Below are 16025 nucleotides of genomic sequence, written 5' to 3'. Positions count from 1 at the left end.
CAAAGTCCCGGAGCATGTGCAATAGTCAGTAATTAAATGAAAAAGTGAGTTTGAAGAAAAAGTAACCCTATAAAATACTCTACGCTAGAAATAATGGTCTAGGCGATTTCTGAACACTTTACTTTTCGAGAAAGGTTATTGGTTTTACAAAAAATGTGCACGATTTTGAGAGTCAAAGAAACGATATCGTACGGGTTGCACCGGCCGGGAATCGAACCCGGACCTCCCGCTTGGAAGGCGAAAATTCTACCATTGAACTACCGATGCTTGCATAGGTCACACTTCGATATGACACACAAAAGAAGCCTAGATTAGTATACATATAATAAACCGCTCCCCGGCGGGGAATCGAACCCCGGTCTCTCGCGTGACAGGCGAGGATACTCACCACTATACTACCGAGGATGAGTAAAAGTTGGTTATCTCAGTTTTTTAAACTTATAGTACTTCTATCCGAATTTTTTTCGCTAAGTCCCGGAGCATGCGCGATAGTCACTAATTAAATGAAAAAGTGAGTTTGAAGAAAAAGTAACCCAATAAAATACTCTACGCTAGAAATAATGGTCAAGGCAATTTCTGAACCCTTTACTTTTCGAGAAACGTTATTGGTTTTACAAAAAATGTGCACGATTTTGAGAGTCAAAGAAACGAGATCGTACGGGTTGCACCGGCCGGGAATCGAACCCGGACCTCCCGCTTGGAAGGCGAGAATTCTACCATTGAACTACCGATGCTTGCATAGGTCACACTTCGATACGACACACAAAAGAAGCCTAGATTAGTGTACATTTAAAAAACCGCTCCCCGGCGGGGAATCGAACCCCGGTCTCTCGCGTGACAGGCGAGGATACTCACCACTATACTACCGAACATGAATGAAAGCTGGTTATCTCAGTTTTTTAAACTTATAGTACTTCTATCCGAATTTTTTTCGCAAAGTCCCGGAGCATGTGCAATAGTCAGTAATTAAATGAAAAAGTGAGTTTGAAGAAAAAGTAACCCTATAAAATACTCTACGCTAGAAATAATGGTCTAGGCGATTTCTGAACACTTTACTTTTCGAGAAAGGTTATTGGTTTTACAAAAAATGTGCACGATTTTGAGAGTCAAAGAAACGATATCGTACGGGTTGCACCGGCCGGGAATCGAACCCGGACCTCCCGCTTGGAAGGCGAGAATTCTACCATTGAACTACCGATGCTTGCATAGGTCACACTTCGATATGACACACAAAAGAAGCCTAGATTAGTATACATATAATAAACCGCTCCCCGGCGGGGAATCGAACCCCGGTCTCTCGCGTGACAGGCGAGGATACTCACCACTATACTACCGAACATGAATGAAAGCTGGTTATCTCAGTTTTTTAAACTTATAGTACTTCTATCCGAATTTTTTTCGCAAAGTCCCGGAGCATGTGCAATAGTCAGTAATTAAATGAAAAAGTGAGTTTGAAGAAAAAGTAACCCTATAAAATACTCTACGCTAGAAATAATGGTCTAGGCGATTTCTGAACACTTTACTTTTCGAGAAAGGTTATTGGTTTTACAAAAAATGTGCACGATTTTGAGAGTCAAAGAAACGATATCGTACGGGTTGCACCGGCCGGGAATCGAACCCGGACCTCCCGCTTGGAAGGCGAGAATTCTACCATTGAACTACCGATGCTTGCATAGGTCACACTTCGATATGACACACAAAAGAAGCCTAGATTAGTATACATATAATAAACCGCTCCCCGGCGGGGAATCGAACCCCGGTCTCTCGCGTGACAGGCGAGGATACTCACCACTATACTACCGAGGATGAGTAAAAGTTGGTTATCTCAGTTTTTTAAACTTATAGTACTTCTATCCGAATTTTTTTCGCTAAGTCCCGGAGCATGCGCGATAGTCACTAATTAAATGAAAAAGTGAGTTTGAAGAAAAAGTAACCCAATAAAATACTCTACGCTAGAAATAATGGTCAAGGCGATTTCTGAACCCTTTACTTTTCGAGAAACGTTATTGGTTTTACAAAAAATGTGCACGATTTTGAGAGTCAAAGAAACGAGATCGTACGGGTTGCACCGGCCGGGAATCGAACCCGGACCTCCCGCTTGGAAGGCGAGAATTCTACCATTGAACTACCGATGCTTGCATAGGTCACACTTCGATACGACACACAAAAGAAGCCTAGATTAGTGTACATTTAAAAAAGCGCTCCCCGGCGGGGAATCGAACCCCGGTCTCTCGCGTGACAGGCGAGGATACTCACCACTATACTACCGAACATGAATGAAAGCTGGTTATCTCAGTTTTTTAAACTTATAGTACTTCTATCCGAATTTTTTTCGCAAAGTCCCGGAGCATGTGCAATAGTCAGTAATTAAATGAAAAAGTGAGTTTGAAGAAAAAGTAACCCTATAAAATACTCTACGCTAGAAATAATGGTCTAGGCGATTTCTGAACACTTTACTTTTCGAGAAAGGTTATTGGTTTTACAAAAAATGTGCACGATTTTGAGAGTCAAAGAAACGATATCGTACGGGTTGCACCGGCCGGGAATCGAACCCGGACCTCCCGCTTGGAAGGCGAGAATTCTACCATTGAACTACCGATGCTTGCATAGGTCACACTTCGATATGACACACAAAAGAAGCCTAGATTAGTATACATATAATAAACCGCTCCCCGGCGGGGAATCGAACCCCGGTCTCTCGCGTGACAGGCGAGGATACTCACCACTATACTACCGAGGATGAGTAAAAGTTGGTTATCTCAGTTTTTTAAACTTATAGTACTTCTATCCGAATTTTTTTCGCTAAGTCCCGGAGCATGCGCGATAGTCACTAATTAAATGAAAAAGTGAGTTTGAAGAAAAAGTAACCCAATAAAATACTCTACGCTAGAAATAATGGTCAAGGCAATTTCTGAACCCTTTACTTTTCGAGAAACGTTATTGGTTTTACAAAAAATGTGCACGATTTTGAGAGTCAAAGAAACGAGATCGTACGGGTTGCACCGGCCGGGAATCGAACCCGGACCTCCCGCTTGGAAGGCGAGAATTGTACCATTGAACTACCGATGCTTGCATAGGTCACACTTCGATACGACACACAAAAGAAGCCTAGATTAGTGTACATTTAAAAAACCGCTCCCCGGCGGGGAATCGAACCCCGGTCTCTCGCGTGACAGGCGAGGATACTCACCACTATACTACCGAACATGAATGAAAGCTGGTTATCTCAGTTTTTTAAACTTATAGTACTTCTATCCGAATTTTTTTCGCAAAGTCCCGGAGCATGTGCAATAGTCAGTAATTAAATGAAAAAGTGAGTTTGAAGAAAAAGTAACCCTATAAAATACTCTACGCTAGAAATAATGGTCTAGGCGATTTCTGAACACTTTACTTTTCGAGAAAGGTTATTGGTTTTACAAAAAATGTGCACGATTTTGAGAGTCAAAGAAACGAGATCGTACGGGTTGCACCGGCCGGGAATCGAACCCGGACCTCCCGCTTGGAAGGCGAGAATTCTACCATTGAACTACCGATGCTTGCATAGGTCACACTTCGATATGACACACAAAAGAAGCCTAGATTAGTATACATATAATAAACCGCTCCCCGGCGGGGAATCGAACCCCGGTCTCTCGCGTGACGGGCGAGGATACTCACCACTATACTACCGAGGATGAATAAAAGTTGGTTATCTCAGTTTTTTAAACTTATAGTACTTCTATCCGAATTTTTTTCGCCAAGTCCCGGAGCATGCGCGATAGTCACTAATTAAATGAAAAAGAGAGTTTGAAGAAAAAGTAACCCAATAAAATACTCTACGCTAGAAATAATGGTCAAGGCGATTTCTGAACCCTTTACTTTTCGAGAAACGTTATTGGTTTTACAAAAAATGTGCACGATTTTGAGAGTCAAAGAAACGAGATCGTACGGGTTGCACCGGCCGGGAATCGAACCCGGACCTCCCGCTTGGAAGGCGAGAATTCTACCATTGAACTACCGATGCTTGCATAGGTCACACTTCGATACGACACACAAAAGAAGCCTAGATTAGTATACATTTAAAAAACCGCTCCCCGGCGGGGAATCGAACCCCGGTCTCTCGCGTGACAGGCGAGGATACTCACCACTATACTACCGAACATGAATGAAAGCTGGTTATCTCAGTTTTTTAAACTTATAGTACTTCTATCCGAATTTTTTTCGCAAAGTCCCGGAGCATGTGCAATAGTCAGTAATTAAATGAAAAAGTGAGTTTGAAGAAAAAGTAACCCTATAAAATACTCTACGCTAGAAATAATGGTCTAGGCGATTTCTGAACACTTTACTTTTCGAGAAAGGTTATTGGTTTTACAAAAAATGTGCACGATTTTGAGAGTCAAAGAAACGAGATCGTACGGGTTGCACCGGCCGGGAATCGAACCCGGACCTCCCGCTTGGAAGGCGAGAATTCTACCATTGAACTACCGATGCTTGCATAGGTCACACTTCGATATGACACACAAAAGAAGCCTAGATTAGTATACATATAATAAACCGCTCCCCGGCGGGGAATCGAACCCCGGTCTCTCGCGTGACGGGCGAGGATACTCACCACTATACTACCGAGGATGAATAAAAGTTGGTTATCTCAGTTTTTTAAACTTATAGTACTTCTATCCGAATTTTTTTCGCCAAGTCCCGGAGCATGCGCGATAGTCACTAATTAAATGAAAAAGAGAGTTTGAAGAAAAAGTAACCCAATAAAATACTCTACGCTAGAAATAATGGTCAAGGCGATTTCTGAACCCTTTACTTTTCGAGAAACGTTATTGGTTTTACAAAAAATGTGCACGATTTTGAGAGTCAAAGAAACGAGATCGTACGGGTTGCACCGGCCGGGAATCGAACCCGGACCTCCCGCTTGGAAGGCGAGAATTCTACCATTGAACTACCGATGCTTGCATAGGTCACACTTCGATACGACACACAAAAGAAGCCTAGATTAGTATACATTTAAAAAACCGCTCCCCGGCGGGGAATCGAACCCCGGTCTCTCGCGTGACAGGCGAGGATACTCACCACTATACTACCGAACATGAATGAAAGCTGGTTATCTCAGTTTTTTAAACTTATAGTACTTCTATCCGAATTTTTTTCGCAAAGTCCCGGAGCATGTGCAATAGTCAGTAATTAAATGAAAAAGTGAGTTTGAAGAAAAAGTAACCCTATAAAATACTCTACGCTAGAAATAATGGTCTAGGCGATTTCTGAACACTTTACTTTTCGAGAAAGGTTATTGGTTTTACAAAAAATGTGCACGATTTTGAGAGTCAAAGAAACGATATCGTACGGGTTGCACCGGCCGGGAATCGAACCCGGACCTCCCGCTTGGAAGGCGAGAATTCTACCATTGAACTACCGATGCTTGCATAGGTCACACTTCGATACGACACACAAAAGAAGCCTAGATTAGTGTACATTTAAAAAACCGCTCCCCGGCGGGGAATCGAACCCCGGTCTCTCGCGTGACAGGCGAGGATACTCACCACTATACTACCGAACATGAATGAAAGCTGGTTATCTCAGTTTTTTAAACTTATAGTACTTCTATCCGAATTTTTTTCGCAAAGTCCCGGAGCATGTGCAATAGTCAGTAATTAAATGAAAAAGTGAGTTTGAAGAAAAAGTAACCCTATAAAATACTCTACGCTAGAAATAATGGTCTAGGCGATTTCTGAACACTTTACTTTTCGAGAAAGGTTATTGGTTTTACAAAAAATGTGCACGATTTTGAGAGTCAAAGAAACGAGATCGTACGGGTTGCACCGGCCGGGAATCGAACCCGGACCTCCCGCTTGGAAGGCGAGAATTCTACCATTGAACTACCGATGCTTGCATAGGTCACACTTCGATATGACACACAAAAGAAGCCTAGATTAGTATACATATAATAAACCGCTCCCCGGCGGGGAATCGAACCCCGGTCTCTCGCGTGACGGGCGAGGATACTCACCACTATACTACCGAGGATGAATAAAAGTTGGTTATCTCAGTTTTTTAAACTTATAGTACTTCTATCCGAATTTTTTTCGCCAAGTCCCGGAGCATGCGCGATAGTCACTAATTAAATGAAAAAGAGAGTTTGAAGAAAAAGTAACCCAATAAAATACTCTACGCTAGAAATAATGGTCAAGGCGATTTCTGAACCCTTTACTTTTCGAGAAACGTTATTGGTTTTACAAAAAATGTGCACGATTTTGAGAGTCAAAGAAACGAGATCGTACGGGTTGCACCGGCCGGGAATCGAACCCGGACCTCCCGCTTGGAAGGCGAGAATTCTACCATTGAACTACCGATGCTTGCATAGGTCACACTTCGATACGACACACAAAAGAAGCCTAGATTAGTATACATTTAAAAAACCGCTCCCCGGCGGGGAATCGAACCCCGGTCTCTCGCGTGACAGGCGAGGATACTCACCACTATACTACCGAACATGAATGAAAGCTGGTTATCTCAGTTTTTTAAACTTATAGTACTTCTATCCGAATTTTTTTCGCAAAGTCCCGGAGCATGTGCAATAGTCAGTAATTAAATGAAAAAGTGAGTTTGAAGAAAAAGTAACCCTATAAAATACTCTACGCTAGAAATAATGGTCTAGGCGATTTCTGAACACTTTACTTTTCGAGAAAGGTTATTGGTTTTACAAAAAATGTGCACGATTTTGAGAGTCAAAGAAACGAGATCGTACGGGTTGCACCGGCCGGGAATCGAACCCGGACCTCCCGCTTGGAAGGCGAGAATTCTACCATTGAACTACCGATGCTTGCATAGGTCACACTTCGATATGACACACAAAAGAAGCCTAGATTAGTATACATATAATAAACCGCTCCCCGGCGGGGAATCGAACCCCGGTCTCTCGCGTGACGGGCGAGGATACTCACCACTATACTACCGAACATGAATGAAAGCTGGTTATCTCAGTTTTTTAAACTTATAGTACTTCTATCCGAATTTTTTTCGCAAAGTCCCGGAGCATGTGCAATAGTCAGTAATTAAATGAAAAAGTGAGTTTGAAGAAAAAGTAACCCTATAAAATACTCTACGCTAGAAATAATGGTCTAGGCGATTTCTGAACACTTTACTTTTCGAGAAACGTTATTGGTTTTACAAAAAATGTGCACGATTTTGAGAGTCAAAGAAACGAGATCGTACGGGTTGCACCGGCCGGGAATCGAACCCGGACCTCCCGCTTGGAAGGCGAGAATTCTACCATTGAACTACCGATGCTTGCATAGGTCACACTTCGATACGACACACAAAAGAAGCCTAGATTAGTATACATTTAAAAAACCGCTCCCCGGCGGGGAATCGAACCCCGGTCTCTCGCGTGACAGGCGAGGATACTCACCACTATACTACCGAACATGAATGAAAGCTGGTTATCTCAGTTTTTTAAACTTATAGTACTTCTATCCGAATTTTTTTCGCCAAGTCCCGGAGCATGCGCGATAGTCACTAATTAAATGAAAAAGAGAGTTTGAAGAAAAAGTAACCCAATAAAATACTCTACGCTAGAAATAATGGTCAAGGCGATTTCTGAACCCTTTACTTTTCGAGAAACGTTATTGGTTTTACAAAAAATGTGCACGATTTTGAGAGTCAAAGAAACGAGATCGTACGGGTTGCACCGGCCGGGAATCGAACCCGGACCTCCCGCTTGGAAGGCGAGAATTCTACCATTGAACTACCGATGCTTGCATAGGTCACACTTCGATACGACACACAAAAGAAGCCTAGATTAGTATACATTTAAAAAACCGCTCCCCGGCGGGGAATCGAACCCCGGTCTCTCGCGTGACAGGCGAGGATACTCACCACTATACTACCGAACATGAATGAAAGCTGGTTATCTCAGTTTTTTAAACTTATAGTACTTCTATCCGAATTTTTTTCGCAAAGTCCCGGAGCATGTGCAATAGTCAGTAATTAAATGAAAAAGTGAGTTTGAAGAAAAAGTAACCCTATAAAATACTCTACGCTAGAAATAATGGTCTAGGCGATTTCTGAACACTTTACTTTTCGAGAAAGGTTATTGGTTTTACAAAAAATGTGCACGATTTTGAGAGTCAAAGAAACGAGATCGTACGGGTTGCACCGGCCGGGAATCGAACCCGGACCTCCCGCTTGGAAGGCGAGAATTCTACCATTGAACTACCGATGCTTGCATAGGTCACACTTCGATATGACACACAAAAGAAGCCTAGATTAGTATACATATAATAAACCGCTCCCCGGCGGGGAATCGAACCCCGGTCTCTCGCGTGACGGGCGAGGATACTCACCACTATACTACCGAGGATGAATAAAAGTTGGTTATCTCAGTTTTTTAAACTTATAGTACTTCTATCCGAATTTTTTTCGCCAAGTCCCGGAGCATGCGCGATAGTCACTAATTAAATGAAAAAGAGAGTTTGAAGAAAAAGTAACCCAATAAAATACTCTACGCTAGAAATAATGGTCAAGGCGATTTCTGAACCCTTTACTTTTCGAGAAACGTTATTGGTTTTACAAAAAATGTGCACGATTTTGAGAGTCAAAGAAACGAGATCGTACGGGTTGCACCGGCCGGGAATCGAACCCGGACCTCCCGCTTGGAAGGCGAGAATTCTACCATTGAACTACCGATGCTTGCATAGGTCACACTTCGATACGACACACAAAAGAAGCCTAGATTAGTATACATTTAAAAAACCGCTCCCCGGCGGGGAATCGAACCCCGGTCTCTCGCGTGACAGGCGAGGATACTCACCACTATACTACCGAACATGAATGAAAGCTGGTTATCTCAGTTTTTTAAACTTATAGTACTTCTATCCGAATTTTTTTCGCAAAGTCCCGGAGCATGTGCAATAGTCAGTAATTAAATGAAAAAGTGAGTTTGAAGAAAAAGTAACCCTATAAAATACTCTACGCTAGAAATAATGGTCTAGGCGATTTCTGAACACTTTACTTTTCGAGAAAGGTTATTGGTTTTACAAAAAATGTGCACGATTTTGAGAGTCAAAGAAACGATATCGTACGGGTTGCACCGGCCGGGAATCGAACCCGGACCTCCCGCTTGGAAGGCGAGAATTCTACCATTGAACTACCGATGCTTGCATAGGTCACACTTCGATATGACACACAAAAGAAGCCTAGATTAGTATACATATAATAAACCGCTCCCCGGCGGGGAATCGAACCCCGGTCTCTCGCGTGACAGGCGAGGATACTCACCACTATACTACCGAGGATGAGTAAAAGTTGGTTATCTCAGTTTTTTAAACTTATAGTACTTCTATCCGAATTTTTTTCGCTAAGTCCCGGAGCATGCGCGATAGTCACTAATTAAATGAAAAAGTGAGTTTGAAGAAAAAGTAACCCAATAAAATACTCTACGCTAGAAATAATGGTCAAGGCGATTTCTGAACCCTTTACTTTTCGAGAAACGTTATTGGTTTTACAAAAAATGTGCACGATTTTGAGAGTCAAAGAAACGAGATCGTACGGGTTGCACCGGCCGGGAATCGAACCCGGACCTCCCGCTTGGAAGGCGAGAATTCTACCATTGAACTACCGATGCTTGCATAGGTCACACTTCGATACGACACACAAAAGAAGCCTAGATTAGTGTACATTTAAAAAACCGCTCCCCGGCGGGGAATCGAACCCCGGTCTCTCGCGTGACAGGCGAGGATACTCACCACTATACTACCGAACATGAATGAAAGCTGGTTATCTCAGTTTTTTAAACTTATAGTACTTCTATCCGAATTTTTTTCGCAAAGTCCCGGAGCATGTGCAATAGTCAGTAATTAAATGAAAAAGTGAGTTTGAAGAAAAAGTAACCCTATAAAATACTCTACGCTAGAAATAATGGTCTAGGCGATTTCTGAACACTTTACTTTTCGAGAAAGGTTATTGGTTTTACAAAAAATGTGCACGATTTTGAGAGTCAAAGAAACGATATCGTACGGGTTGCACCGGCCGGGAATCGAACCCGGACCTCCCGCTTGGAAGGCGAGAATTCTACCATTGAACTACCGATGCTTGCATAGGTCACACTTCGATATGACACACAAAAGAAGCCTAGATTAGTATACATATAATAAACCGCTCCCCGGCGGGGAATCGAACCCCGGTCTCTCGCGTGACAGGCGAGGATACTCACCACTATACTACCGAGGATGAGTAAAAGTTGGTTATCTCAGTTTTTTAAACTTATAGTACTTCTATCCGAATTTTTTTCGCTAAGTCCCGGAGCATGCGCGATAGTCACTAATTAAATGAAAAAGTGAGTTTGAAGAAAAAGTAACCCAATAAAATACTCTACGCTAGAAATAATGGTCAAGGCGATTTCTGAACCCTTTACTTTTCGAGAAACGTTATTGGTTTTACAAAAAATGTGCACGATTTTGAGAGTCAAAGAAACGAGATCGTACGGGTTGCACCGGCCGGGAATCGAACCCGGACCTCCCGCTTGGAAGGCGAGAATTCTACCATTGAACTACCGATGCTTGCATAGGTCACACTTCGATACGACACACAAAAGAAGCCTAGATTAGTGTACATTTAAAAAACCGCTCCCCGGCGGGGAATCGAACCCCGGTCTCTCGCGTGACAGGCGAGGATACTCACCACTATACTACCGAACACGAATGAAAGCTGGTTATCTCAGTTTTTTAAACTTATAGTACTTCTATCCGAATTTTTTTCGCAAAGTCCCGGAGCATGTGCAATAGTCAGTAATTAAATGAAAAAGTGAGTTTGAAGAAAAAGTAACCCTATAAAATACTCTACGCTAGAAATAATGGTCTAGGCGATTTCTGAACACTTTACTTTTCGAGAAAGGTTATTGGTTTTACAAAAAATGTGCACGATTTTGAGAGTCAAAGAAACGATATCGTACGGGTTGCACCGGCCGGGAATCGAACCCGGACCTCCCGCTTGGAAGGCGAGAATTCTACCATTGAACTACCGATGCTTGCATAGGTCACACTTCGATATGACACACAAAAGAAGCCTAGATTAGTATACATATAATAAACCGCTCCCCGGCGGGGAATCGAACCCCGGTCTCTCGCGTGACAGGCGAGGATACTCACCACTATACTACCGAGGATGAGTAAAAGTTGGTTATCTCAGTTTTTTAAACTTATAGTACTTCTATCCGAATTTTTTTCGCTAAGTCCCGGAGCATGCGCGATAGTCACTAATTAAATGAAAAAGTGAGTTTGAAGAAAAAGTAACCCAATAAAATACTCTACGCTAGAAATAATGGTCAAGGCGATTTCTGAACCCTTTACTTTTCGAGAAACGTTATTGGTTTTACAAAAAATGTGCACGATTTTGAGAGTCAAAGAAACGAGATCGTACGGGTTGCACCGGCCGGGAATCGAACCCGGACCTCCCGCTTGGAAGGCGAGAATTCTACCATTGAACTACCGATGCTTGCATAGGTCACACTTCGATACGACACACAAAAGAAGCCTAGATTAGTGTACATTTAAAAAACCGCTCCCCGGCGGGGAATCGAACCCCGGTCTCTCGCGTGACAGGCGAGGATACTCACCACTATACTACCGAACACGAATGAAAGCTGGTTATCTCAGTTTTTTAAACTTATAGTACTTCTATCCGAATTTTTTTCGCAAAGTCCCGGAGCATGTGCAATAGTCAGTAATTAAATGAAAAAGTGAGTTTGAAGAAAAAGTAACCCTATAAAATACTCTACGCTAGAAATAATGGTCTAGGCGATTTCTGAACACTTTACTTTTCGAGAAAGGTTATTGGTTTTACAAAAAATGTGCACGATTTTGAGAGTCAAAGAAACGATATCGTACGGGTTGCACCGGCCGGGAATCGAACCCGGACCTCCCGCTTGGAAGGCGAGAATTCTACCATTGAACTACCGATGCTTGCATAGGTCACACTTCGATATGACACACAAAAGAAGCCTAGATTAGTATACATATAATAAACCGCTCCCCGGCGGGGAATCGAACCCCGGTCTCTCGCGTGACAGGCGAGGATACTCACCACTATACTACCGAGGATGAGTAAAAGTTGGTTATCTCAGTTTTTTAAACTTATAGTACTTCTATCCGAATTTTTTTCGCTAAGTCCCGGAGCATGCGCGATAGTCACTAATTAAATGAAAAAGTGAGTTTGAAGAAAAAGTAACCCAATAAAATACTCTACGCTAGAAATAATGGTCAAGGCGATTTCTGAACCCTTTACTTTTCGAGAAACGTTATTGGTTTTACAAAAAATGTGCACGATTTTGAGAGTCAAAGAAACGAGATCGTACGGGTTGCACCGGCCGGGAATCGAACCCGGACCTCCCGCTTGGAAGGCGAGAATTCTACCATTGAACTACCGATGCTTGCATAGGTCACACTTCGATACGACACACAAAAGAAGCCTAGATTAGTGTACATTTAAAAAACCGCTCCCCGGCGGGGAATCGAACCCCGGTCTCTCGCGTGACAGGCGAGGATACTCACCACTATACTACCGAACATGAATGAAAGCTGGTTATCTCAGTTTTTTAAACTTATAGTACTTCTATCCGAATTTTTTTCGCAAAGTCCCGGAGCATGTGCAATAGTCAGTAATTAAATGAAAAAGTGAGTTTGAAGAAAAAGTAACCCTATAAAATACTCTACGCTAGAAATAATGGTCTAGGCGATTTCTGAACACTTTACTTTTCGAGAAAGGTTATTGGTTTTACAAAAAATGTGCACGATTTTGAGAGTCAAAGAAACGATATCGTACGGGTTGCACCGGCCGGGAATCGAACCCGGACCTCCCGCTTGGAAGGCGAGAATTCTACCATTGAACTACCGATGCTTGCATAGGTCACACTTCGATATGACACACAAAAGAAGCCTAGATTAGTATACATATAATAAACCGCTCCCCGGCGGGGAATCGAACCCCGGTCTCTCGCGTGACAGGCGAGGATACTCACCACTATACTACCGAGGATGAGTAAAAGTTGGTTATCTCAGTTTTTTAAACTTATAGTACTTCTATCCGAATTTTTTTCGCTAAGTCCCGGAGCATGCGCGATAGTCACTAATTAAATGAAAAAGTGAGTTTGAAGAAAAAGTAACCCAATAAAATACTCTACGCTAGAAATAATGGTCAAGGCAATTTCTGAACCCTTTACTTTTCGAGAAACGTTATTGGTTTTACAAAAAATGTGCACGATTTTGAGAGTCAAACAAACGAGATCGTACGGGTTGCACCGGCCGGGAATCGAACCCGGACCTCCCGCTTGGAAGGCGAGAATTCTACCATTGAACTACCGATGCTTGCATAGGTCACACTTCGATACGACACACAAAAGAAGCCTAGATTAGTGTACATTTAAAAAACCGCTCCCCGGCGGGGAATCGAACCCCGGTCTCTCGCGTGACAGGCGAGGATACTCACCACTATACTACCGAACATGAATGAAAGCTGGTTATCTCAGTTTTTTAAACTTATAGTACTTCTATCCGAATTTTTTTCGCAAAGTCCCGGAGCATGTGCAATAGTCAGTAATTAAATGAAAAAGTGAGTTTGAAGAAAAAGTAACCCTATAAAATACTCTACGCTAGAAATAATGGTCTAGGCGATTTCTGAACACTTTACTTTTCGAGAAAGGTTATTGGTTTTACAAAAAATGTGCACGATTTTGAGAGTCAAAGAAACGATATCGTACGGGTTGCACCGGCCGGGAATCGAACCCGGACCTCCCGCTTGGAAGGCGAGAATTCTACCATATAACTACCGATGCTTGCATAGGTCACACTTCGATATGACACACAAAAGAAGCCTAGATTAGTATACATATAATAAACCGCTCCCCGGCGGGGAATCGAACCCCGGTCTCTCGCGTGACAGGCGAGGATACTCACCACTATACTACCGAGGATGAGTAAATGTTGGTTATCTCAGTTTTTTAAACTTATAGTACTTCTATCCGAATTTTTTTCGCTAAGTCCCGGAGCATGCGCGATAGTCACTAATTAAATGAAAAAGTGAGTTTGAAGAAAAAGTAACCCAATAAAATACTCTACGCTAGAAATAATGGTCAAGGCGATTTCTGAACCCTTTACTTTTCGAGAAACGTTATTGGTTTTACAAAAAATGTGCACGATTTTGAGAGTCAAAGAAACGAGATCGTACGGGTTGCACCGGCCGGGAATCGAACCCGGACCTCCCGCTTGGAAGGCGAGAATTCTACCATTGAACTACCGATGCTTGCATAGGTCACACTTCGATACGACACACAAAAGAAGCCTAGATTAGTGTACATTTAAAAAACCGCTCCCCGGCGGGGAATCGAACCCCGGTCTCTCGCGTGACAGGCGAGGATACTCACCACTATACTACCGAACATGAATGAAAGCTGGTTATCTCAGTTTTTTAAACTTATAGTACTTCTATCCGAATTTTTTTCGCAAAGTCCCGGAGCATGTGCAATAGTCAGTAATTAAATGAAAAAGTGAGTTTGAAGAAAAAGTAACCCTATAAAATACTCTACGCTAGAAATAATGGTCTAGGCGATTTCTGAACACTTTACTTTTCGAGAAAGGTTATTGGTTTTACAAAAAATGTGCACGATTTTGAGAGTCAAAGAAACGATATCGTACGGGTTGCACCGGCCGGGAATCGAACCCGGACCTCCCGCTTGGAAGGCGAGAATTCTACCATATAACTACCGATGCTTGCATAGGTCACACTTCGATATGACACACAAAAGAAGCCTAGATTAGTATACATATAATAAACCGCTCCCCGGCGGAGAATCGAACCCCGGTCTCTCGCGTGACAGGCGAGGATACTCACCACTATACTACCGAGGATGAGTAAAAGTTGGTTATCTCAGTTTTTTAAACTTATAGTACTTCTATCCGAATTTTTTTCGCAAAGTCCCGGAGCATGTGCAATAGTCAGTAATTAAATGAAAAAGTGAGTTTGAAGAAAAAGTAACCCTATAAAATACTCTACGCTAGAAATAATGGTCTAGGCGATTTCTGAACACTTTACTTTTCGAGAAAGGTTATTGGTTTTACAAAAAATGTGCACGATTTTGAGAGTCAAAGAAACGATATCGTACGGGTTGCACCGGCCGGGAATCGAACCCGGACCTCCCGCTTGGAAGGCGAGAATTCTACCATTGAACTACCGATGCTTGCATAGGTCACACTTCGATACGACACACAAAAGAAGCCTAGATTAGTGTACATTTAAAAAACCGCTCCCCGGCGGGGAATCGAACCCCGGTCTCTCGCGTGACAGGCGAGGATACTCACCACTATACTACCGAACATGAATGAAAGCTGGTTATCTCAGTTTTTTAAACTTATAGTACTTCTATCCGAATTTTTTTTTCAAAGTCCCGGAGCATGTGCAATAGTCAGTAATTAAATGAAAAAGTGAGTTTGAAGAAAAAGTAACCCTATAAAATACTCTACGCTAGAAATAATGGTCTAGGCGATTTCTGAACACTTTACTTTTCGAGAAAGGTTATTGGTTTTACAAAAAATGTGCACGATTTTGAGAGTCAAAGAAACGATATCGTACGGGTTGCACCGGCCGGGAATCGAACCCGGACCTCCCGCTTGGAAGGCGAGAATTCTACCATTGAACTACCGATGCTTGCATAGGTCACACTTCGATACGACACACAAAAGAAGCCTAGATTAGTGTACATTTAAAAAACCGCTCCCCGGCGGGGAATCGAACCCCGGTCTCTCGCGTGACAGGCGAGGATACTCACCACTATACTACCGAACATGAATGAAAGCTGGTTATCTCAGTTTTTTAAACTTATAGTACTTCTATCCGAATTTTTTTCGCAAAGTCCCGGAGCATGTGCAATAGTCAGTAATTAAATGAAAAAGTGAGTTTGAAGAAAAAGTAACCCTATAAAATACTCTACGCTAGAAATAATGGTCTAGGCGATTTCTGAACCCTTTACTTTTCGAGAAACGTTATTGGTTTTA

The 16025-nt window shown here is 42.5% G+C and overlaps 67 non-coding genes across 67 annotated transcripts; all 67 read right to left on the bottom strand.

Moving 5' to 3' along the window:
* Positions 1 to 196: 196 nt before the first annotated feature.
* Positions 197 to 267, bottom strand: TRNAG-UCC (transfer RNA glycine (anticodon UCC)). Its single transcript has one exon. It is a non-coding gene; the product is annotated as a tRNA-Gly (tRNA).
* Positions 268 to 333: 66 nt separating this feature from the next.
* Positions 334 to 405, bottom strand: TRNAD-GUC (transfer RNA aspartic acid (anticodon GUC)). The gene has a single exon. It is a non-coding gene; the product is annotated as a tRNA-Asp (tRNA).
* Positions 406 to 663: 258 nt separating this feature from the next.
* TRNAG-UCC (transfer RNA glycine (anticodon UCC)) lies at positions 664 to 734 on the bottom strand. Its single transcript has one exon. It is a non-coding gene; the product is annotated as a tRNA-Gly (tRNA).
* Positions 735 to 800: 66 nt separating this feature from the next.
* TRNAD-GUC (transfer RNA aspartic acid (anticodon GUC)) lies at positions 801 to 872 on the bottom strand. The gene has a single exon. It is a non-coding gene; the product is annotated as a tRNA-Asp (tRNA).
* Positions 873 to 1130: 258 nt separating this feature from the next.
* On the bottom strand, positions 1131 to 1201 carry TRNAG-UCC (transfer RNA glycine (anticodon UCC)). The gene has a single exon. It is a non-coding gene; the product is annotated as a tRNA-Gly (tRNA).
* Positions 1202 to 1267: 66 nt separating this feature from the next.
* On the bottom strand, positions 1268 to 1339 carry TRNAD-GUC (transfer RNA aspartic acid (anticodon GUC)). Its single transcript has one exon. It is a non-coding gene; the product is annotated as a tRNA-Asp (tRNA).
* A 258-nt stretch (positions 1340 to 1597) lies between these two features.
* On the bottom strand, positions 1598 to 1668 carry TRNAG-UCC (transfer RNA glycine (anticodon UCC)). The gene has a single exon. It is a non-coding gene; the product is annotated as a tRNA-Gly (tRNA).
* A 66-nt stretch (positions 1669 to 1734) lies between these two features.
* Positions 1735 to 1806, bottom strand: TRNAD-GUC (transfer RNA aspartic acid (anticodon GUC)). The gene has a single exon. It is a non-coding gene; the product is annotated as a tRNA-Asp (tRNA).
* Positions 1807 to 2064: 258 nt separating this feature from the next.
* Positions 2065 to 2135, bottom strand: TRNAG-UCC (transfer RNA glycine (anticodon UCC)). The gene has a single exon. It is a non-coding gene; the product is annotated as a tRNA-Gly (tRNA).
* Positions 2136 to 2201: 66 nt separating this feature from the next.
* TRNAD-GUC (transfer RNA aspartic acid (anticodon GUC)) lies at positions 2202 to 2273 on the bottom strand. Its single transcript has one exon. It is a non-coding gene; the product is annotated as a tRNA-Asp (tRNA).
* Positions 2274 to 2531: 258 nt separating this feature from the next.
* On the bottom strand, positions 2532 to 2602 carry TRNAG-UCC (transfer RNA glycine (anticodon UCC)). Its single transcript has one exon. It is a non-coding gene; the product is annotated as a tRNA-Gly (tRNA).
* A 66-nt stretch (positions 2603 to 2668) lies between these two features.
* TRNAD-GUC (transfer RNA aspartic acid (anticodon GUC)) lies at positions 2669 to 2740 on the bottom strand. Its single transcript has one exon. It is a non-coding gene; the product is annotated as a tRNA-Asp (tRNA).
* Positions 2741 to 2998: 258 nt separating this feature from the next.
* TRNAG-UCC (transfer RNA glycine (anticodon UCC)) lies at positions 2999 to 3069 on the bottom strand. The gene has a single exon. It is a non-coding gene; the product is annotated as a tRNA-Gly (tRNA).
* Positions 3070 to 3135: 66 nt separating this feature from the next.
* TRNAD-GUC (transfer RNA aspartic acid (anticodon GUC)) lies at positions 3136 to 3207 on the bottom strand. Its single transcript has one exon. It is a non-coding gene; the product is annotated as a tRNA-Asp (tRNA).
* Positions 3208 to 3465: 258 nt separating this feature from the next.
* On the bottom strand, positions 3466 to 3536 carry TRNAG-UCC (transfer RNA glycine (anticodon UCC)). The gene has a single exon. It is a non-coding gene; the product is annotated as a tRNA-Gly (tRNA).
* A 66-nt stretch (positions 3537 to 3602) lies between these two features.
* Positions 3603 to 3674, bottom strand: TRNAD-GUC (transfer RNA aspartic acid (anticodon GUC)). Its single transcript has one exon. It is a non-coding gene; the product is annotated as a tRNA-Asp (tRNA).
* A 258-nt stretch (positions 3675 to 3932) lies between these two features.
* Positions 3933 to 4003, bottom strand: TRNAG-UCC (transfer RNA glycine (anticodon UCC)). Its single transcript has one exon. It is a non-coding gene; the product is annotated as a tRNA-Gly (tRNA).
* A 66-nt stretch (positions 4004 to 4069) lies between these two features.
* On the bottom strand, positions 4070 to 4141 carry TRNAD-GUC (transfer RNA aspartic acid (anticodon GUC)). The gene has a single exon. It is a non-coding gene; the product is annotated as a tRNA-Asp (tRNA).
* A 258-nt stretch (positions 4142 to 4399) lies between these two features.
* TRNAG-UCC (transfer RNA glycine (anticodon UCC)) lies at positions 4400 to 4470 on the bottom strand. Its single transcript has one exon. It is a non-coding gene; the product is annotated as a tRNA-Gly (tRNA).
* A 66-nt stretch (positions 4471 to 4536) lies between these two features.
* TRNAD-GUC (transfer RNA aspartic acid (anticodon GUC)) lies at positions 4537 to 4608 on the bottom strand. The gene has a single exon. It is a non-coding gene; the product is annotated as a tRNA-Asp (tRNA).
* Positions 4609 to 4866: 258 nt separating this feature from the next.
* TRNAG-UCC (transfer RNA glycine (anticodon UCC)) lies at positions 4867 to 4937 on the bottom strand. The gene has a single exon. It is a non-coding gene; the product is annotated as a tRNA-Gly (tRNA).
* Positions 4938 to 5003: 66 nt separating this feature from the next.
* TRNAD-GUC (transfer RNA aspartic acid (anticodon GUC)) lies at positions 5004 to 5075 on the bottom strand. The gene has a single exon. It is a non-coding gene; the product is annotated as a tRNA-Asp (tRNA).
* A 258-nt stretch (positions 5076 to 5333) lies between these two features.
* On the bottom strand, positions 5334 to 5404 carry TRNAG-UCC (transfer RNA glycine (anticodon UCC)). Its single transcript has one exon. It is a non-coding gene; the product is annotated as a tRNA-Gly (tRNA).
* A 66-nt stretch (positions 5405 to 5470) lies between these two features.
* On the bottom strand, positions 5471 to 5542 carry TRNAD-GUC (transfer RNA aspartic acid (anticodon GUC)). The gene has a single exon. It is a non-coding gene; the product is annotated as a tRNA-Asp (tRNA).
* Positions 5543 to 5800: 258 nt separating this feature from the next.
* TRNAG-UCC (transfer RNA glycine (anticodon UCC)) lies at positions 5801 to 5871 on the bottom strand. The gene has a single exon. It is a non-coding gene; the product is annotated as a tRNA-Gly (tRNA).
* Positions 5872 to 5937: 66 nt separating this feature from the next.
* On the bottom strand, positions 5938 to 6009 carry TRNAD-GUC (transfer RNA aspartic acid (anticodon GUC)). The gene has a single exon. It is a non-coding gene; the product is annotated as a tRNA-Asp (tRNA).
* Positions 6010 to 6267: 258 nt separating this feature from the next.
* TRNAG-UCC (transfer RNA glycine (anticodon UCC)) lies at positions 6268 to 6338 on the bottom strand. Its single transcript has one exon. It is a non-coding gene; the product is annotated as a tRNA-Gly (tRNA).
* A 66-nt stretch (positions 6339 to 6404) lies between these two features.
* On the bottom strand, positions 6405 to 6476 carry TRNAD-GUC (transfer RNA aspartic acid (anticodon GUC)). The gene has a single exon. It is a non-coding gene; the product is annotated as a tRNA-Asp (tRNA).
* A 258-nt stretch (positions 6477 to 6734) lies between these two features.
* Positions 6735 to 6805, bottom strand: TRNAG-UCC (transfer RNA glycine (anticodon UCC)). The gene has a single exon. It is a non-coding gene; the product is annotated as a tRNA-Gly (tRNA).
* Positions 6806 to 7201: 396 nt separating this feature from the next.
* TRNAG-UCC (transfer RNA glycine (anticodon UCC)) lies at positions 7202 to 7272 on the bottom strand. The gene has a single exon. It is a non-coding gene; the product is annotated as a tRNA-Gly (tRNA).
* Positions 7273 to 7338: 66 nt separating this feature from the next.
* Positions 7339 to 7410, bottom strand: TRNAD-GUC (transfer RNA aspartic acid (anticodon GUC)). The gene has a single exon. It is a non-coding gene; the product is annotated as a tRNA-Asp (tRNA).
* A 258-nt stretch (positions 7411 to 7668) lies between these two features.
* Positions 7669 to 7739, bottom strand: TRNAG-UCC (transfer RNA glycine (anticodon UCC)). Its single transcript has one exon. It is a non-coding gene; the product is annotated as a tRNA-Gly (tRNA).
* Positions 7740 to 7805: 66 nt separating this feature from the next.
* Positions 7806 to 7877, bottom strand: TRNAD-GUC (transfer RNA aspartic acid (anticodon GUC)). The gene has a single exon. It is a non-coding gene; the product is annotated as a tRNA-Asp (tRNA).
* A 258-nt stretch (positions 7878 to 8135) lies between these two features.
* TRNAG-UCC (transfer RNA glycine (anticodon UCC)) lies at positions 8136 to 8206 on the bottom strand. The gene has a single exon. It is a non-coding gene; the product is annotated as a tRNA-Gly (tRNA).
* A 66-nt stretch (positions 8207 to 8272) lies between these two features.
* TRNAD-GUC (transfer RNA aspartic acid (anticodon GUC)) lies at positions 8273 to 8344 on the bottom strand. Its single transcript has one exon. It is a non-coding gene; the product is annotated as a tRNA-Asp (tRNA).
* Positions 8345 to 8602: 258 nt separating this feature from the next.
* On the bottom strand, positions 8603 to 8673 carry TRNAG-UCC (transfer RNA glycine (anticodon UCC)). The gene has a single exon. It is a non-coding gene; the product is annotated as a tRNA-Gly (tRNA).
* A 66-nt stretch (positions 8674 to 8739) lies between these two features.
* On the bottom strand, positions 8740 to 8811 carry TRNAD-GUC (transfer RNA aspartic acid (anticodon GUC)). The gene has a single exon. It is a non-coding gene; the product is annotated as a tRNA-Asp (tRNA).
* A 258-nt stretch (positions 8812 to 9069) lies between these two features.
* TRNAG-UCC (transfer RNA glycine (anticodon UCC)) lies at positions 9070 to 9140 on the bottom strand. Its single transcript has one exon. It is a non-coding gene; the product is annotated as a tRNA-Gly (tRNA).
* Positions 9141 to 9206: 66 nt separating this feature from the next.
* TRNAD-GUC (transfer RNA aspartic acid (anticodon GUC)) lies at positions 9207 to 9278 on the bottom strand. The gene has a single exon. It is a non-coding gene; the product is annotated as a tRNA-Asp (tRNA).
* A 258-nt stretch (positions 9279 to 9536) lies between these two features.
* TRNAG-UCC (transfer RNA glycine (anticodon UCC)) lies at positions 9537 to 9607 on the bottom strand. The gene has a single exon. It is a non-coding gene; the product is annotated as a tRNA-Gly (tRNA).
* Positions 9608 to 9673: 66 nt separating this feature from the next.
* On the bottom strand, positions 9674 to 9745 carry TRNAD-GUC (transfer RNA aspartic acid (anticodon GUC)). The gene has a single exon. It is a non-coding gene; the product is annotated as a tRNA-Asp (tRNA).
* Positions 9746 to 10003: 258 nt separating this feature from the next.
* TRNAG-UCC (transfer RNA glycine (anticodon UCC)) lies at positions 10004 to 10074 on the bottom strand. Its single transcript has one exon. It is a non-coding gene; the product is annotated as a tRNA-Gly (tRNA).
* A 66-nt stretch (positions 10075 to 10140) lies between these two features.
* TRNAD-GUC (transfer RNA aspartic acid (anticodon GUC)) lies at positions 10141 to 10212 on the bottom strand. Its single transcript has one exon. It is a non-coding gene; the product is annotated as a tRNA-Asp (tRNA).
* A 258-nt stretch (positions 10213 to 10470) lies between these two features.
* Positions 10471 to 10541, bottom strand: TRNAG-UCC (transfer RNA glycine (anticodon UCC)). Its single transcript has one exon. It is a non-coding gene; the product is annotated as a tRNA-Gly (tRNA).
* A 66-nt stretch (positions 10542 to 10607) lies between these two features.
* On the bottom strand, positions 10608 to 10679 carry TRNAD-GUC (transfer RNA aspartic acid (anticodon GUC)). Its single transcript has one exon. It is a non-coding gene; the product is annotated as a tRNA-Asp (tRNA).
* A 258-nt stretch (positions 10680 to 10937) lies between these two features.
* TRNAG-UCC (transfer RNA glycine (anticodon UCC)) lies at positions 10938 to 11008 on the bottom strand. Its single transcript has one exon. It is a non-coding gene; the product is annotated as a tRNA-Gly (tRNA).
* Positions 11009 to 11074: 66 nt separating this feature from the next.
* TRNAD-GUC (transfer RNA aspartic acid (anticodon GUC)) lies at positions 11075 to 11146 on the bottom strand. Its single transcript has one exon. It is a non-coding gene; the product is annotated as a tRNA-Asp (tRNA).
* A 258-nt stretch (positions 11147 to 11404) lies between these two features.
* TRNAG-UCC (transfer RNA glycine (anticodon UCC)) lies at positions 11405 to 11475 on the bottom strand. Its single transcript has one exon. It is a non-coding gene; the product is annotated as a tRNA-Gly (tRNA).
* A 66-nt stretch (positions 11476 to 11541) lies between these two features.
* Positions 11542 to 11613, bottom strand: TRNAD-GUC (transfer RNA aspartic acid (anticodon GUC)). Its single transcript has one exon. It is a non-coding gene; the product is annotated as a tRNA-Asp (tRNA).
* Positions 11614 to 11871: 258 nt separating this feature from the next.
* TRNAG-UCC (transfer RNA glycine (anticodon UCC)) lies at positions 11872 to 11942 on the bottom strand. Its single transcript has one exon. It is a non-coding gene; the product is annotated as a tRNA-Gly (tRNA).
* A 66-nt stretch (positions 11943 to 12008) lies between these two features.
* On the bottom strand, positions 12009 to 12080 carry TRNAD-GUC (transfer RNA aspartic acid (anticodon GUC)). The gene has a single exon. It is a non-coding gene; the product is annotated as a tRNA-Asp (tRNA).
* Positions 12081 to 12338: 258 nt separating this feature from the next.
* Positions 12339 to 12409, bottom strand: TRNAG-UCC (transfer RNA glycine (anticodon UCC)). The gene has a single exon. It is a non-coding gene; the product is annotated as a tRNA-Gly (tRNA).
* A 66-nt stretch (positions 12410 to 12475) lies between these two features.
* Positions 12476 to 12547, bottom strand: TRNAD-GUC (transfer RNA aspartic acid (anticodon GUC)). Its single transcript has one exon. It is a non-coding gene; the product is annotated as a tRNA-Asp (tRNA).
* Positions 12548 to 12805: 258 nt separating this feature from the next.
* Positions 12806 to 12876, bottom strand: TRNAG-UCC (transfer RNA glycine (anticodon UCC)). Its single transcript has one exon. It is a non-coding gene; the product is annotated as a tRNA-Gly (tRNA).
* A 66-nt stretch (positions 12877 to 12942) lies between these two features.
* Positions 12943 to 13014, bottom strand: TRNAD-GUC (transfer RNA aspartic acid (anticodon GUC)). Its single transcript has one exon. It is a non-coding gene; the product is annotated as a tRNA-Asp (tRNA).
* A 258-nt stretch (positions 13015 to 13272) lies between these two features.
* Positions 13273 to 13343, bottom strand: TRNAG-UCC (transfer RNA glycine (anticodon UCC)). The gene has a single exon. It is a non-coding gene; the product is annotated as a tRNA-Gly (tRNA).
* A 66-nt stretch (positions 13344 to 13409) lies between these two features.
* TRNAD-GUC (transfer RNA aspartic acid (anticodon GUC)) lies at positions 13410 to 13481 on the bottom strand. Its single transcript has one exon. It is a non-coding gene; the product is annotated as a tRNA-Asp (tRNA).
* A 258-nt stretch (positions 13482 to 13739) lies between these two features.
* On the bottom strand, positions 13740 to 13810 carry TRNAG-UCC (transfer RNA glycine (anticodon UCC)). The gene has a single exon. It is a non-coding gene; the product is annotated as a tRNA-Gly (tRNA).
* A 66-nt stretch (positions 13811 to 13876) lies between these two features.
* TRNAD-GUC (transfer RNA aspartic acid (anticodon GUC)) lies at positions 13877 to 13948 on the bottom strand. Its single transcript has one exon. It is a non-coding gene; the product is annotated as a tRNA-Asp (tRNA).
* A 258-nt stretch (positions 13949 to 14206) lies between these two features.
* TRNAG-UCC (transfer RNA glycine (anticodon UCC)) lies at positions 14207 to 14277 on the bottom strand. Its single transcript has one exon. It is a non-coding gene; the product is annotated as a tRNA-Gly (tRNA).
* A 66-nt stretch (positions 14278 to 14343) lies between these two features.
* TRNAD-GUC (transfer RNA aspartic acid (anticodon GUC)) lies at positions 14344 to 14415 on the bottom strand. Its single transcript has one exon. It is a non-coding gene; the product is annotated as a tRNA-Asp (tRNA).
* Positions 14416 to 14673: 258 nt separating this feature from the next.
* TRNAG-UCC (transfer RNA glycine (anticodon UCC)) lies at positions 14674 to 14744 on the bottom strand. Its single transcript has one exon. It is a non-coding gene; the product is annotated as a tRNA-Gly (tRNA).
* A 66-nt stretch (positions 14745 to 14810) lies between these two features.
* Positions 14811 to 14882, bottom strand: TRNAD-GUC (transfer RNA aspartic acid (anticodon GUC)). Its single transcript has one exon. It is a non-coding gene; the product is annotated as a tRNA-Asp (tRNA).
* A 258-nt stretch (positions 14883 to 15140) lies between these two features.
* Positions 15141 to 15211, bottom strand: TRNAG-UCC (transfer RNA glycine (anticodon UCC)). Its single transcript has one exon. It is a non-coding gene; the product is annotated as a tRNA-Gly (tRNA).
* Positions 15212 to 15277: 66 nt separating this feature from the next.
* On the bottom strand, positions 15278 to 15349 carry TRNAD-GUC (transfer RNA aspartic acid (anticodon GUC)). Its single transcript has one exon. It is a non-coding gene; the product is annotated as a tRNA-Asp (tRNA).
* Positions 15350 to 15607: 258 nt separating this feature from the next.
* Positions 15608 to 15678, bottom strand: TRNAG-UCC (transfer RNA glycine (anticodon UCC)). Its single transcript has one exon. It is a non-coding gene; the product is annotated as a tRNA-Gly (tRNA).
* A 66-nt stretch (positions 15679 to 15744) lies between these two features.
* TRNAD-GUC (transfer RNA aspartic acid (anticodon GUC)) lies at positions 15745 to 15816 on the bottom strand. The gene has a single exon. It is a non-coding gene; the product is annotated as a tRNA-Asp (tRNA).
* Positions 15817 to 16025: the final 209 nt, after the last annotated feature.

The sequence above is a fragment of the Phalangium opilio genome, unplaced genomic scaffold (assembly GCF_054372755.1).
Source record: "Phalangium opilio isolate 3A_F unplaced genomic scaffold, DU_Popi_V2 ptg000352l_1, whole genome shotgun sequence".
Classification (NCBI taxonomy): Eukaryota; Metazoa; Arthropoda; class Arachnida; order Opiliones; family Phalangiidae; genus Phalangium; species Phalangium opilio.
This window is presented reverse-complemented; position numbering and strand designations above follow the sequence as displayed.